Source organism: Mastomys coucha, unplaced genomic scaffold (assembly GCF_008632895.1).
Source record: "Mastomys coucha isolate ucsf_1 unplaced genomic scaffold, UCSF_Mcou_1 pScaffold23, whole genome shotgun sequence".
Taxonomy (NCBI): Eukaryota; Metazoa; Chordata; class Mammalia; order Rodentia; family Muridae; genus Mastomys; species Mastomys coucha.
This window is the reverse complement of record NW_022196906.1, coordinates 40,574,509-40,591,827: the sequence shown is the minus strand read 5'-3', so window position 1 is coordinate 40,591,827 and position 17,319 is coordinate 40,574,509. Positions and strand designations below refer to the sequence as shown.

The 17,319-nt window shown below is 41.8% G+C and overlaps 1 non-coding gene across 1 annotated transcript; it reads right to left on the bottom strand.

The window, feature by feature from the left end:
• Positions 1-16,331: 16,331 nt before the first annotated feature.
• On the bottom strand, positions 16,332-16,460 carry LOC116074114. Its single transcript, XR_004112084.1, has one exon. It is a non-coding gene; the product is annotated as a small nucleolar RNA SNORA17 (small nucleolar RNA).
• Positions 16,461-17,319: the final 859 nt, after the last annotated feature.

Sequence of the window (17,319 nt, the reverse complement as noted above, 5' to 3'; positions counted from 1 at the left end):
GGGGGTGTCACCTTCTAGTCTCTCGCCTTAAGTGACACTGGAAAATAAACCTCTTGCTGTTTCATTGATCTGCCTTTTGGTGTAAGTACCACTGACTGAGGGTTGGGGTCTTACAGCTCCAACTAAAGTCAAATTTCTCTTTCTTTCCTCCTTCATCTCTCTACAGCTGCTTTAAGAGCTCTTAACACAAGTCAAGCTAGATCACTCAGTATGAAGGTTGTCTTATCTTTGGAAAACTTTAAGAGTCAGAAAGCTTTTCTTTCTTTCTTTCTTTCTTTTTTCTGGAATTAAGGAGTCTATTGTCTGTTGTTTCCTATAGATAACAGCTATCTCTAATACAGCACCTCTCTGGATTTGAAGGGAAGCCTTTCTTGGATCATGTATAGTATCATGTTCTGTCCCTCCTCCTTCATGGCTATCTGTGGATCTGTGGTTATAAGATTCTCCCTCTCCCTCCCCTCCCCACTCCCTTCCTGCCCCTCTACCTTCCCTCCCTAATAAAGCATACCTGCAGGGTAATTTTGTGTCAACTCCTTTCCATAAGCCTGCCCTGGTTTTTGTTTGTTTTTCCCTCTAACAATAGCCCAAGTCACATATATCCCTTTCTTCTGCATAATGTAGCAAAGCTCACATCTTAAGTAACCTTGCTCCCCCCCCTTCCTGGGAAACATTTAATAGAGAACACCTCTCTTAGTCTGGCAGTACTTCCTATTCTCCCATATTGTTTGTGATGGAAGAAATAAATCTCTTGCCTGATAAGACAATTTGACTCAGGATTGAGTCAATGCTTCTTCTCCTCTGTCTCCCTAAAACCTAAAATGTCCCCCTTGCTCCTTCGCTGAACCATCCATAAACTTAGCTGCCCTTCTGTTTGGTCACAAAACTAAGGTTAAACTTAACAACTGGCATGGTAGTTGGAGGCTCATACAACCACAGTGTTGTATCACAGCATGGTATCATACAGTCTCTGGAATAGTCCATATGCAAGATCACCTAAAACTAGCAGGGACCAGCACGGCCAACCAAACCAAGATGACTATTGACTGTCCTTTGCTTTGCTATAATGGCACTTTCATGTCATATCATTTGAACTGTGGCAACTACTTTGATCTAAGGTAATCCTGAAAGGAAAAATTAAAGCTTTAAACCTGTGCTGACTAGGAAGAAAAGTTATGGGCCTAAGAATCCATCACAAACTAGCAACATAGGCCTGGGAAGGAGCAAACAAGTTGTTAGATATCATAAGAGCTGGCAGGTCAAGAAGACATAAAACTATAAACATAGAGGAAAACATCCAGGCAAACGAGGACATGTCCAAGGCCCAGGCCTGCAAAGACGTGCCTGGCAGACACTAAGTAATGGACCATCTGGTCCTCTCAGATATGGTTTAAGGTCAGATGCTTTGTTGACTCAGATTAACACCAACCTTAGGAATTTTCCACTCTGTTCTGCACGTAATAGTTAATATTTGAACTAGCCAATCATGTATGACCACACTGATCCCTTTGTTCCCTCAGACCTTTTCCCTATATAAACCCCTAACTTTCAAGCCTCGTGGTCGGCTCTACTATCTCCTGCGTGAGATAACTGTGGTGCCGAACCAGAGCACCCTGAAAATTAAAATATACCTCTTGTAATTACATCAAGATGTGGTCTCTAGTGATTCCTTGGGTGTATGTCCTCCCGAGATTTGAGTGGGGGTCTCCCCCAGGGGTCTTTCAATCCATGTTATATAAAACAATGGCTTTTAGGCTGGTTACTGCTCTGAATGGCATCACTTCACCTAGTAGCATTTGGTGCAAACTCCCAGGTAGGATGGAATCTGCACTTTCCTGGGCATGTAAACACTACCCACTTGGTATAAACCTGTGAAGTACAAGACTGATAATTTAGTCTTAAAACGTACAAAGGGTACCTACCACCTATAAACTTACTGAAGTATATTAGACACCCTTAAACATTGAGGTATATAAAAATCTGGTCTATGTTTGAAATCTCTCCTAGCCTTCACCATTACCAGCAGGACTAACATTCCTATAATGAATTATACTACACTATAATGGAGAAGAGAAAAATACTTCCTTCTGAAGACACAAGAGCACAAAGAAGACTATGGAGAAAGCCAGCCTTGCTGGCTTTGGTATGTGAGTAACACTAGACTTCATTATGTTAGTCCGATCCTCTTTGTCAATTATACTTTAGTACGTAGACCATTCCTCATAGACAGACACACAAAAAAGGTACAAAGTTAGCCTTGGTACTAATGTACTCACCAAGAATGCACAAGGTCCTGAGTTTAAGACTTAGCACTGCAAAATAAATAAATGTTTGAAACTCAGTTCCTTTGTCTTGTAGTTCTTATTTTGGAAGGCTCCCATGCCATATAACATATTAAGCTATAAAAATAAAGTTTCCTTGTTTTCCCCTTATTAATCTGTCTTTTAATACAGGTACCACAGCTGTGAACCTAACAATGAGTGAGAAAAAGATATTGCTGTTCCATCCCCCCTACATTTGCAAAGGTGTAAAAGCAATTCCATAAAGGACAGAATTTTCAACAAATAGTACTTGAACGGTTGGATGCCCATATTCAAAGAATTTAACTTTGATCCACACATCCAAACAGGTACAAAAATAACTCAGAGTAAGTCATAGTCATAAATGCAAAACCAAACCAAATCAAACACCTAGAAGAAAACAGCCTGTCACCTGAAAATGGGTCAAGATTTCCTAGCTATGACCTCAAACATCCACCCATAAAAGAACAAATTAATAAGTTGAACTTATCCAAGTCTAAAGACTTCTGGTCTTTAGAAGACGCTTTTGAAGCCTCTAGGTAAGACAGTGGCCTCAACACTGCCTCCATGTGATGCCATGAATGCTGGATTCCTTTCCTGTGGCCTCAACGCTGCCTCCATGTGATGCCCTGAACGCTGGATTCCTTTCCTGTGAGAAAGACCAGAAGATCATCGTAAATCACAAAGGAAGCAAATCAAGCAGCTGAAATGTGTGGAGAAACAGAAAATACTACATGTAGGGCAGGGTAGGGGGCATGGAGGTTGGGCACAAGCATCATCCAAAAAGTAGAGAAATATGCACCAATAAGATACATCTGTCATAAATATATATGCCCCAAGTGTTGCTGCACCCAATTTCATAAAACAAACATCATTGGTCATAAATAAACAGATAGGTTCAGATATACTATAATAATTACTTCAATATCTCACCCTCATTAATAGATAGATCATTTGTACAAAAAAATCAATGAGAAGCCTCAGAATGTTCTAGTCTTATTAGGAACACATAGAGTTTTCTCTAAAATAGACCACATTTTAGGCTAGAAAGCAAATCTTAACAAACATTAAAAAATCAAAATCATTTATTTTATCTTGTTAGAGCACAATAGAATGAAGGTAAAACTAAATAACAAGAGAAAATACACAAACTGTACAAATACATGGAGATTAATCAATAGGCTCATTAATCAATGACCAGAGGCCCACTCAAGAAATCAGAGGGGAAAATTTAATTCCTAGAATTAAATGAAATGAAACCACAACTTATCCAAAACTTTGGGATGTAGGAAAGGCAATTCTAAGAGGAAAGTTAACAACTATGAGTTCTTGTATTAAAAACCAGATGGACCTCGAATAAATAACTTAAGAATATGTCTCACTGACTGACAAAAACAAATCAGTAGATGGAAAGACTATGGATATATGAAATAAAGACTAAAAGAACAATACAGAGAATCAATGAGACAGAGTTGGTTCTTGAAGATGGTAACACCAGGGATAAACTTTTACCCAAACTAGTGAAAAGGAAGAGACAGAAGACCCATACTAACAAAATTAAAGGTGAAAAGCAGACACTGAGACAGATACCTGTGGGATCCAGAGGATTGGAGCAGGAGAGACAACTCTGCAGTTAGGAGGACGGAGGGTCTAAGCTCGTTCCCAGTGCCCACATCAGGTGGCTCACAACTGCCATCACGGCACCCTAAAAAAAATTAATAAAATAAAATTAATGAAGTAATATAAAAAATAATTTAAAATACATTTTCAAAGAAAAACAACTACTGGATACAGAGAAAAATCATAGAAGGTAACACTAAAGACTTTTGATCCAAGCAAAATTAAAAGCTTCAAAAACATAATAAGCAATAGAGTTTATTTTCAAATAAGCAAAAGGGCTTTTTTTTCCCTTTTTGTTTGTTTGTCTGCTTGGTTTTTGTTTTTGTTTTTGAGACAGAGTATCACCCTGTAGCAAAAGCTACCTTGGAACTTGCTGTGAAATCTGGCCCTCCTTGGACTCATGATCCTCCTGTCTCTGCCTTCTAAGCCATGTGCCACCAGGCTTAGCTTTCCAAATGAGCAGATTTAAAGGCACCTCATGAAGGATGTATGTGAATGGCAAGCGAGCACCTGATCAGGTGTCCATTACTGAAGTGTACTTAAAACTATAATGAGATCCCACTGTATCTCACCATAGAACACCAAAGGTGTGTAGTAACTTCTACCAGAAAATGATTCCTCACTTTGGACCACAAAGTAGCTAAGCACACAGTGAGAGCTTGGCATTAACTCCTTACTTACTTATCTGATTCAGCTCATCAGTTTAACTCTGCACCCAGCTGTTAACTACTCAAGGAGGGTCTGTCTAAACACTGGTGCTGTCTAACCCCTGTCCCAATCCCTTCTAGGCTGAAGGCACAAAAGCAAGAGTAACTGAAGCATCCTAGTTGGCTTTCTGATTCCTATCCTAGATTCCTAACAGGCACCTTGGCTTAGTTAGAGTTTCATTACTGTGAAGAGACACCATGACCATGACAACTCTTATAAAGGAAAACATTTATTTAGAACTAGCTTACAGTTTCAGAGGTTTAGTCCATTACCATCATGGCAGCCAGATGGTGCTGGAGAAGGAGCTGAGACTTCTACATCTTGATCCACAGGCATTGGAAAGAAACTAGTGGGCACAGCTTGAGTCTAGGAGACCTCAAAGCCCATCTCCACAGTGACACACTTTATCCACTTTCCTCCACCAAGGCCACAATTACCCCAACAGGGAACACCTCCTAATAGTGCCATTCCCTGTGGGCTAAGCATCCAAACACATTCACATTATAGGGACCATTCCTGTTTAAACCACCACACAATCTTTGGTGGTGAGATCTTTGGTCATTATAAGATTGCAGTCACCTTGGAGTCTAAGAACAACAGAGCCTCAAACAAAAATCATCTATGGTGAAGTAAATACCACCCCTACATATGCTCAAGAGGGAACAACTGTCTCACAGGAGCCAGAGGGCCCCTCAAGCATTAAGGACTTCTTCCAACCACACTGTAGGACGAATTGAGATTAGTAATCACCCTGCCCATATCTTTTTTTATAATTTATTTTTAATTTTACATGCATTAGTGTTTTGCCTGCATGTATTTCTGTGTGAGGGAGTCAGAAGCCCTGGAATTGAAGTCACAGACAAGTGTGAGCTATCATGTGGTTTCTGGGAATTAAACCTAGATCCTTTGGAAGAGTGGCCAGTGCTCTTAACCTCTGAGCCATCTCTCCAATCTCTCAGTCCATATCTTGAATAATTATTCAAGTGTCTTATCCCCACCCAATTCCTCCTCTATTCCTTCATGCTTGAAGATGAAGTAGCTGAGCCCTTTCTGAGTCTCCCAGTGTGGTCCTGCTCATTAAATCTTCCTGGTTTTCATCACTGCATATCTCTAGTGGCCCGCAGAGCTGTGTGGCTGAGTCTAGTCCTTCTAGAGTCTTGGGGATTTTGCCCTAAAACTCTGGCAGATACAATGCATCTATCTGAATGACCAACACGAAAACAACCGTGAGAACACTGAGTGGGAGGGTTCACTGAACCCTGGCGAACGCTGGTACACTGGTGAGGTTAAAAGGATACAAACACTTGGGAAAGAATAGTTCCCCCAAAAAACAAAATGCACCTGCTACAGAGTCCAACTGTTCTTTCCTTGTGTCTCAAACCACAGCACCACTGGTGGGGGTGCTAATGCACTGTCTCCATCTCAACACTTGGAAGGCAGAGATAGGAGGTGCCCAGTCTACATAGCAGCCAGGACAATAGACAGACAGACAGACAGACAGGGGCAGAGAAACAAATAAATAGATATACAAAGAGACAAACACAGAGATAGACAAAAAGATAGATTCACAAAGAGACACAGAGAGAGACAGAGATATAGATAGAGATACACAAAGAGACAAACACAGAGAAAGATAGACAGACAGATACACAAAGAGACAGAGAGACAGATACACAGAGACAGAGAGACAGACAGAGACAGATACACAAAGAGACAAACACATACACAGAGAGAAAGAGACAGAGAGACAGAGAGAGAAAGCACCTAAAGATCTGAGTTGACCTTATTGGCAATCCTAGAATTAAGAAAATTTCCTTCCATCAATTAGGAGTGTTCTGATAAGCAGAACAACAAAGGCTGATTTTTATTAAGAAATGGAGAAACAGAGGACAAAAAGCTGATTGGCTGTTTCAAAGTCCCCTTTCTTGTACGGGCAAGGACTGAATGGCCTTAACATGCCACTGAAAGGGGGCTCGTGTGGGGATTTTGCTGTTACCTATCACTTTCTTAGTTTGTCTGAAACTAGATAATCAATTTGATTTCAGCTCTATGGCTATAACTTCAGTGCCAGGGACTCTATTTTGGTCTGGTCATTTGGGTCTAGTGCCAAAGCTAACCCCAATCAAGGTCTGGCACATAGAGACCTAGGTACCAGGACTGCTCTTGTGGTCAGGCTCTTGCCTGGGAGACTAAAACTTCTGACATGAATAGTTGGGATCATTTTGAGTTTTTGCTCTCACTGTGTCAATCACAGGTTGTGGGGTCTTTCTGATCAGACATTTGTTAGAGTTTTTGTCGATCCAGACAAAGAGTGACCATTTGACATTTGACAGATGGCTGCATACAGACATTTAAAACTGTTGAGAGAATGCCGCACTCCAGAGATAATATTCTCATGAGTGTCTGGAGGAAAATACCAAGAAATTGGCATTTGCTGCACACACCCAGGGTGTCTTTGAATCAAACCAAACCAAATCAAATAGATCAAAGAACTAGCGGGGTGAGGAGCTTACCCACTTATCCAAGTAGATACTAGGTTTCACATCTGTGTCTCTATGGTATCTGAAGAGGTTTTGTTTGCTTGATTTTATTTGGTTTTCTTTTCCAATTACTATTATTTTTTTTAAATTTTCATGTATTTATATTTTGGTATAAAGTCTACTGTATTGTATTTAGGGCCCTGTAGCAAAAGATGATCTTAAACTTCTGATCCTCCTGCTGCAACTATAGACATGTCCCACCATGCCCAGTCTTATGTAGTGCTGGGGCTCAAACCCAGGACCTCATGCACGCCTGACAAGTATCCTAGCAGCTGAGCTACATCTCCAGCTTACCTTAGGTATTTATCTCTGTATAACAAGAACTTCCAGCAGCTTCCAAGTGTTCTCTTCACTCAGGCAGTAGGTTATCTCAGATGCCATACCCAACTAGGATCAAATAAAGCAGAGAAAGAGAGCAAGCCATCTAACTCCATTATAAAAGGATTGCTAGTATAATTTGACTGGAAGCTGCATCCTCAATATTTCATTGTGTCCCCTCAAAGCTACTACTTATGTAAGTCTAACTACAGCATTGTTCTGACATAGAAAGGAGCAAGCATGTGCAAGGAGAAATTGGGGGCAGGTCTCATACCCCAACTCCCAACATATTAGGGAAAGCATCCATGGCAGGGAACCGGCAGCTTCTATTGTCAGTTTATAGTCTGAGCATCTCTGACTATGGCATCCAGTGTTTTTGTAATGTCCCTGTGTGGTCCACACATCAGGCATGAGACATCCCCTAGTTCCTTGAGAGTTACACAAGGTATCCAGAATCAACCCACATGACGTCAGTGACAGAGCAGCTCTTGTTCTTAGGGATTCATAGGAGAAGTTTAAGTTGCAGGACTATAAAATACACCATTTAGTCCAGTGCAAAGTAGGTGCCTTACTTAAGGTTTCTATTGCTGTGAGGAGACACCATGACCACCACAACCCTTATAAAGAACATTTCACTGGAGCTGGCTTGCAGTTTCAGAGGTTTAATCTATTATTGTCACGGTGGCATGCAGGTGGACATGGTGCTAGAGGAGGTTCTGAGAGTTCTACATCTTGATCTAAAAGCAGAAGAAATGACTGTGAGCCATACTGGGCATAGCTTGAGCATATGAGACCTCAAAGCCTTCCCACAAAATGACATGCTTCCTCCAACAAAGCTATACTGACCCCAGTAAGGCCACACCTCCTAATAATGCCACTCCCTATGAGCCTATGAAGGCCATTTTTATTCAAACCCCCACATATCAATCACTATCCCCCATAGACTTATAGGCATATTACAATACAAAGTGCACTTAATATAATTTCAAAAGTTCCCATAGTCTATAATAGTACCAACATTGTTTAAAACTCCAAAGTTCAAAGTCTCTTCTGAGATTCATGCAATCTCTTGACTATAATCCCCTGTAAAATCAAAATAAAAAAGCAGATCACATACTTCCAACATATAATGGCACAAGATACATATTTCTGTTCCAAAATGGAGAAGAGGAAGCAGAGTGAGGAAATACTGGACTAAAGCAAGACCAAAATCCAGCAGGGCAAACTCAAAACTCGACATCTCCACATCTGATGTCAAAATGTTTTTCAGATCTCCAACTCCTTTCAGCTTTGTTGACTGCAACTTACTTCTCTCTCTTGGGCTGGTTCCCCTCCCTAGTAGCAGCTTTCGTCAGCAGGTATCCAAGGGCTCTGGTATCCTCAACATCTTGGGGTCTTCAGGTTGAATCCAGGTTTCACCTTCACAGCTTCATGCAACAGCCTCTCTGGGCCTCCAGACAGGGCCACTTCTGACAAATGCTTGGCTTAGTCAAGGAGGATTATTCCATAACCTCTATCTTCTATGCCTGACTCTAAAGCCAGAACTGTGTGGCCAAAGCTGCCAAGTTCTGCGCTTGCTGGGGCTGGAACATAGGTGGCCCTTTATTCACTACATCTTCACCAGCTTTCTGGTTTGATGGTTTTTCTTACTGTCTAAGCTTTGCTGTCCTGGAAGTTGCTCTGCAGACCTCAAACTTAGAGATCTGCCTGCCTCTGGCTTCTGAGGGCTGAGATTAAAGGTGTTCACCACCACACTTGGCTTTAAACTTTTCTTTAATTCCTTTTCACAGTTGGAAGCTCATCTAGGTGGGGTCTTCCCCTGAGGTCACCTATCCTTTTATTTCATTTAACATCTGACTTTCTTTAATATTTTTATCTCCTTGAACAGAGAACTTCAACTTCCTAGTGCCCCTTTTCTCCTCAAATCAGACATTTTGTATTTCTCCTTGCTCAGCTTGCTCCTTTTCATTACAGCTGTTCATAAGAGTGAACACTAATAGCTAACCATACAACAGAGTCTATACTAGGCTGTTTGAGATTTCCTCTGCCAATGGAATTAATCCAAAACTCTTCAATTTAGCCTCAGGCAGCTTTTTTGAACAAGGGCAGAAAGCAGTCACATTCTTCACCAAATTATCTAGGCTTCTAAATATTCTAGAACGGTCTCTAGGCCACACACTAAAATTCTTCTCATCTGAAACCTCTTGAGTCAGGTCCCCAGAGTTCAAATCACCCTCAGCACCCCTGTCTTTGTTGTTCTTTGTTGCCCATTAAGTTCCATCTAAAGCATTTAACTGCTTTTCTAATCCAAAGTACAAATTTCTCCAAATGAAAGCATAGTCGGGTGGGCTGGTGAGATGGCTCAGCAGGTAAGAGCACTGACTGCTCTTCCAAAAGTCCTGAGTTCAGATCCCAGCAACCACATGATGGCTCACAACCACCCGTAATGAGATTTGACCCCCTCTTCTGGTGCATCTGAAGACAACTACAGTGAATTACGCTGGAGCGAGCAGGCCGGCAGAGGTCCTGAGTTCAATTCCAAGCAGCCACACACATGATAGCTCATGGCCATCTGTACAGCTACAGTGTACTCATACCCATAAAATAAATAAAATATATCTTTAAAAAAATAAAGAGCTGGGCAGTGGTGGCTCACGCCTTTAATCCCAGCACTTGGGAGGCAGAGGCAGGCGGATTTCTGAGTTCGAGGCCAGCCTGGTCTACAGAATGAGTTCCAGGACAGTCAGGGCTACACAGAGAAACCCTGTCTCGAAAAACCAAAAAAAAAAAAAAGCATAGTCAGGCCTATCACAGCAATACCCTACTCCTGGTAGCAACTTTTTTCCTAGCTGTTGTGAAAAGACACCACGACCACAACAATCCTTATAAAGGAAAACATTTAATTAGGGGTGGCTTATAGTTTCAGAGATTTAGTCCATTATTGTCATGGTGGCATGCAGGCAGATATGGTGCTGGAGAAGAATCTGAGAGTTCTACATCTTGATCCACAGGCAGCAGAAGTAATTGTGAGCCACACCAGGCATAACTTGAGCATATGTGACCTCAAAGCCTTCCCACACAGTGACACACTTCCTTCAACAAGGCCACATCTACCCCAGCAAGGCCACACCTCCTAATAGGTCCACTTCCTGTGGACCTATGGGTGCCATTTTTATTCAAATCATCACAGGTGTATAATAATACTAATAATTTAAAATATTAAAACCAATAAGTAGATGGAGATGTAACCCAATAGGTAAATACTTCATCAGTACACCCACGGCCATGGGGTCCATCCCTAACATACACTGGAGATATGGCTCAGAGTTTAAGTGAGCTTGTTGGGCAAATGTGAGGACCATTGTTTAGAAATCTACACCTAAGTATCAAGGGGGCATCCTATAAGCAACTCCTATAAGCAACTCCATCTAGAAGAAATATGACATCCAATTCTGTGCACAGACATATGCATACAGGAATACAATTATACACACACACACACACACACACATTCATATAAACAAAAGAAAGAAAAGAAAGAGAATAGTTTCACTTATAGGGGCCTACCACACACTACAGATCTAGTGACAGCCAACAGATTCTGAGAGAGGTGAAGGCATGGTGTCCAGTTATATGCCCACTGGTGAACCCACTTACCTCTGGTGATTTGTTCCAAACTCGAGACCACTCCTGGTTAAATGCTATTAACACTAAATAAAACCAAAAACTAGTAAATAGGGCAAGAGGTTTGTAGGGGATGAGGGCTGGTAGAAATGTGCTGGAATTAAAAGAAGTGGGGAGAGGGACTAGAATATACATGTATGAAATATGCATGTATGTAACTGTGGCAAAGCAAAATTTACTAAAGACTTTGTTCTAAGTGTGTGTGTGTGTGTCTCTCTCTCTCTCTGTGTGTGTGTGTGTGTGTGTATGTGTGCATACGTGCATATGCACTAGATGTAAGTGGGTACCCATAGAAGACAGAGTATGGCATCAGATCCCCTGGAGCTGGAGATATAGGTAGTTTTAAGCCAGCTGACATGGGTGCTGGGAACCACACTCAGGTCCTCTGAAAAAGCAGCAAGCTCTCTTAACCAGTGAGGCATGTCTCCAGCCCCATGACTTTTTCCTTAGGGGGTTGAAATAATCATAATAGAACCACAGGGTGTTATGAAGCCAAAACAAAGGGTCAACAGAATTCAGGAGCAAAGCAAACACAGGAAAAGTAACATAGCTATAGACAGATCTCAACTCTTTTTTTTTCTCTTTCTTTTCAGTCTTCAGACACACCAAAAGAGGTCATCTAATCTCATTACAGAGGGCTGTGAGCCACCATGTGGTTGTTGGGAATTGAACTCAGCACCTCTGGAAGAGCAACCAGTGCTCTTAACCACTGAGCCATCTCTCCAGCCCCCAGATCTCAACTCTTATCAGTGAGATTTGTTTTTCTTAAGTAATCAAAGAGATAATAAAAGCAGAAAGTACAAGAAATAATTATCTTCATTTCCTAGGCTTACCACCGAAAAGACAAAATACTTTCACTATTTCCTTCTGAGAACAAATCAATACTCTAAGAAAATCTTGCTATTTTAATAGCATAGAACACAGTCTAATTTTGTATTAGCATTCTTTTGATATTAATGCTCAATTTTTAAAATAACTTATAATTCCCCTTCTAATTTTAGATGTTTTTGACACATGTAAATTCCTTTCACAAGATTCTTCCATGAACCTTTTACAATGCTGTGATACATTTTAGGATATTTGTCCCATACCTTCTCTTTTTACTTGAGTCTTGATTACTTTACATTGATAATAATTATTTTAACATAGTAACTGTCTTGCTATAACAAAATATCTAAGGTTCTATACTTTGTGAAGAAAAGAGATTTTTCTAGCTCTTAGTTACAGAGGCTGGAAGTCCAAGCCTGGTTAGGCCTATCCAATCAGCCTCTGAGTGTCGTGGATGATGGAATTCCTAAGACAACACAGGAAGCCAGAGAGATGAAAGAGGCAGCCCTCAGTCTTAATACAGCAACTTGATCTTACTTAAACTAACTCGGTCCTCAAGAGCAGCACATGGGCCCTTCCAATGGCAGTAGCCTATATTTTAATTTCCTTGAATTATTTCTTACTTTGACTTTTTCTGGTTTTAGATAGGATCTCACTGTGTAGCCCTGGTTTGCCTGGAACTCACCGTGGAGACACGATAGCTTCAAACTCACAGCAATCCTCCTGTTGCTGCCTTGTGAGTGTTGAGATTTCAAATATGTGACACCACACCCAGCTTAGGTCTTACTTTTTAAATCTTTATCACACACTCTCATACTGGGGGTCAAGCTTCTACCATATAAACCAAAAAAACAAGATTATAGTCAGCCAGGCATGGTGATGCATGCCTATAATCCTATCACTTGGGGAGAGCTGAGGCAGAAGGATCTTAAGTTCAAGACCAGGCTGGCCTCTATAGTGACCTCAACTTCAAAAGGCAAAAACAGGAGGCTGAGTGGTTTGAAACACTTGCTGCTCTTGTAGATTTCAGTCCCCAGCACCTATAGGGTTGCTCATAACCATCCATAACTCTACTTCCAGGAGCTCTGACAACTGTTTCTGACCTCCTAGGGAACTAGGCATTTACATGGTGGTTACTCATACACACAAATAATTGTTTCAAACCACTAAAGTAAATATAATTACTTTATATTTACTTTAAATATAAATCTACTTAAATATAATTCAGCAATTAATGTTTCATTATTATTTATCTTACTTAAACATGATTTACATACATATTTCATGAATATTCTTTAGTTAATATAATCAAGCAAAACTCTATGATCTAGTTTGTAAAGAAACATGGAGAACTTTTGTCCACATTTTAACATTTAACCAAGAAATTTTTCTGTGCTTTTTGGCAGCACAAGGCATCCTCTCAAGTTATTTTCCTTGTAACTGTTTTTACAGTTTATGGGTTAGCCTTCACCAAAGCAAGGAATAAGACTTGTAACATGCTCTGTGTGTGTGTGTATGTGTGTGTGCATGCATGAAGAGGATAGATCCCCACCACCACCACCAATACTGTGACCTCCCAAACCTGGAACACACATTATGCAGCTACAGCCACTTCATGCAATCAGAGCTACCTGTAGAACTGTAGCTTCCTGGTAGTGTCTCAGGTACTCCAAACCCAATGGTCAAGAGTCTTCTCAAAAGACAAACTGACCCTGAATTCCACAGCCAGAAAATCACTCAATGCACCAGAGCAGAGTCAGGACAGGAGGAACTTGCCTCCCACCCTTGAAGCTCTGTCAAGAAGCCTTAGAAGGTCAGAATCCCCTGTTGCTTTCTTAGTCAGAGCTTCATGGTTGTCAGTGCTGCCCTTCTGGTCACTTTGTCAACTACCAGATCATCAGAAGACAAATTAAAATGAATTTAAAGGTCTCCATTGACCTTATCTACAATTCTTGAGTCAGACAAGATCTCCTCCCATCGGCTAGAGTGAGGTTCTAATAAGCTGGACAGAGGAGATGTCTTCATTAAAAGAGAAGACTGAGGAAGACAGAACCAGCAAAGGCAGCTGGTTGGTTGTTTCAAAGTGACTATCCTTTTGCAAAGGCTAAAGCACAGGGTTGGGTATTGGAGGAGCCATGAACGAGGTGCTGAGACCTCATTGCCTGCAAGCAGAGAGAAACACCTGACCATGCTTACGATATGATGATAAGAATCTGGCTATTACCACTCACTTTCCAGATTTCTCCAAAACTCAGATTAGCAGTCTTGTTCCATCTCTGTGGCTGGAACTTCAATACAAGGACTCCTGTTTCAGTTTACGCAGCTGGCCCTAGCAAGGAAGCTCCATCCAACCTGTGGCTTCTGTAGAGCCTACATGGGTATTTTCCTAGGAGAAAATTAAAGCATTCAGGTTTCTAAGAATTATTTTTGTCATTTTAAACCATGTGTCTAAGTGTGGGTGGGTATGCCTGAGACAGTGCCATGAAGCTAGAGGTGTCGGATTCCCCCAAGGGCTGGAGTTACAGGTGGGTACAAGCTGCCAGACTTGGGTGCTAGGATAGGAAGCACATCAGTGTTTGCCTGTGGGAACAGCAGGCAAGAGGGGACACAAGGAAACAGAGAGAAGGACAAGTTATAAAGCACAGAAGAAAATTTTCAGGGGCGATGGGTATTTTATTATTATTATTATTATTATTTAACAATGGGAATAATCTTAAAGAGAGATATGTCGAAGTTTCCCAAATGGTACATGTTGGTACACGCGGCTTATTGTATAGCAAGTATACATCAATAAAGCTGTCAGGAAGGTGTGTTTACAGAAGTGACATGTGTTACTGGGTCTGCCACAGTGACAGACTTCTAACACAATCTGTGTGTACCTTCTGAAACTGGGTGAACTGCATGCGGATCTCTCAGACATTTGCTTGTCGCCCTCATTAAGTGCTGTGCTTAAAACGAGCACGTTTGTTTGTAGTTAGATCACATAACTAGCTTTTAAATGTTAGTGTCTAATCAATGGCTATTACAATCTGTGGCTGTTAAAGTCTCTCACTCCGTGCTGGTTTAGGGTTGGGTTTGGAGTGTTGAATTTGAACCCAGAGCCCTGCACATGTTAGCCAAGCAGCTCTATACAGCCGGGCTCCCGCTCCCGGCCCCTCCTGCACCACGCTTCAGATTATTTGTCAACTGTGAGATGCTCCCTGAGTCACTACAGGAGGTTCCAGTGGTCTAAGTGAATCAACTAACCTTCAGGAAAAATGAGGAGACTGGGCCAGGGAGTTGGAGCAAGAGCAGGAAGGACTGAAGTGTTGAGACCTCATGGCCCTGTAAATGACTTCCTAGTGCACCATAAAATTCTCAGAGGTCAGAACCAGTCACCTAACACTTGACACCCTAACCGATTAAAAAAAAAAAAAATGACAAAGTGAAGTATGACAGAAATTTTAGGTGATTTGGCCCTAGATGGGATGCCACATGAGTGGAATTGTTTCCCCCAACTAAGTGTCTTCGAACAAACAGCACAAGATTTTTTCTCAGAATTCTCAGTCCCAGATGAGCCCCACATAGCTCAAACCAATGGGTCAGCGACCCAGCCCCTGGAGGCTCCAGGGAAGAATTCATTCTTGACTTCTTCAAATGTCCACAACCTGCCAGCGTTCCTTGGCTGGTGGCCACGTCATTCCAATTTCTGTATTCATTGTCAGACTCCTGCTCTCCCCTGACCCTCCTGTCTCACTCTCATGAAAAATTTTGTGACCACATAGGATCCCCCTAAATAACTCAGGGTTTCTCCACGTCTCAAATCCTATGTACCTTTTAATCAAATGCAATTTATTTGACTCCAAAAAGTAATATATTCACAGTACCTGTGAATCCAAACAAATATATATATATATGTATATATATACATATATATATATACATTTTGTATATATATTAAGCTTTTTATTGGTTCTTTGTGAATTTCATACCATGTACTCCAATACCACCTCTCTCCCCTCCCTTCATCCCCTCCCTGCCCTCCCAGGCCTGTGTGGTGCTAGACTGCTGATCATCTCAGGCAAGCTTCCTATTCAGGCTCTATGGCCCAGTTCTAGTGGTCATCTCTGGCTTGCTCTTTGCCTGGCCCACTTGAGTGGCCTCTTGCGAGGGTCATCTGTCTCATGCTTACCACTGCCCAGGGCCTACAATCTTAGGTGGGGCTCCTCTAGTCTTCGGCTTGTTCCTTATCCTGGGAGCCCTTCTGAGCCTGCTCTGCAACTGACTAGTGGTTATCTCAGGTAGCACCCTGTCCCCAGCCCCTGTTACCCGACTGGTGGTCTTCATAGGCTTGCTTTTTTCCAGGAATGTCATTCAAATGTCCATAGGTTAGAACAATGAGCATAGACAGAGCCTCTCTCATCTCTGCCACCTACTGACACACATGCGACACAGCAGCCACACCTGCAATGTCTCTAGGGGCAGACTGAACACATACTTTTTGAGGGGAGACTTTAGGGACAAGATGAAACTTTCCCTTGACCTGATGCTGATTGGATAAAGTGACAATAGATATGAAGCCAGTACATTATGGGGGAAAGGCATACATTTATTTAATGTGCATATGTGTACATTTTTACATATAAAGTTTGGGAACCCAAAGAAGGTTCAATTGATTAAAGCTCAAATATGGGGGTAAGAGAGGCATCAGACAAGTTCCAAAGGCTTGTAAAGAATTTACACGAAAGTTGACTGAGCCCAAAGAGAAGACAATGACCCAGGGCAAAGTTCCTTTGGGTTCTGGCAGGAATGGCAAAACTGCCGACAAGCAAGGTGGTCAAGAATTACGTAGTGACATCTCTAGAGACAGGGCACAGTCATTACCTTTGCGTAACTGTGGCCAGAACACCTGACTGAAGTGGAGGGGAGGCTCATCTTGGTACACATCAGATGCACAGTCCATCATGGTGTGGGAGGAGCAGTGAAGCGCATCGTGGCAGGATCTGTTCACATTGTGATGGACCAAGAAACTGAAAGTGGCCAGCATTAAGGGCACTAACTTCAAAGGCCTGCCCTAGTGAGCTAACCTGCCCTTGAGGTCTCACCTCCCAGAGGCTCTGGGGCCAGAAGCTCAGGAACGAGCCTGGGGCCATGGAAGAGCAGTTTAAGATGCAAGTGTAATAGGGATCACTGATTGCATTTCTTTTGGGAGACATTTCCTCAGCTGGATAACAAACCTTCCCAGGAAAGGCAAGAGGAGGTTGTCTTCGCTTTGGGGCAGCACCTCAGGCCTTCCTATTTCCTCTGATTCAGCAGTGTTGAGACTTTGGAGAATCAGTCCCATG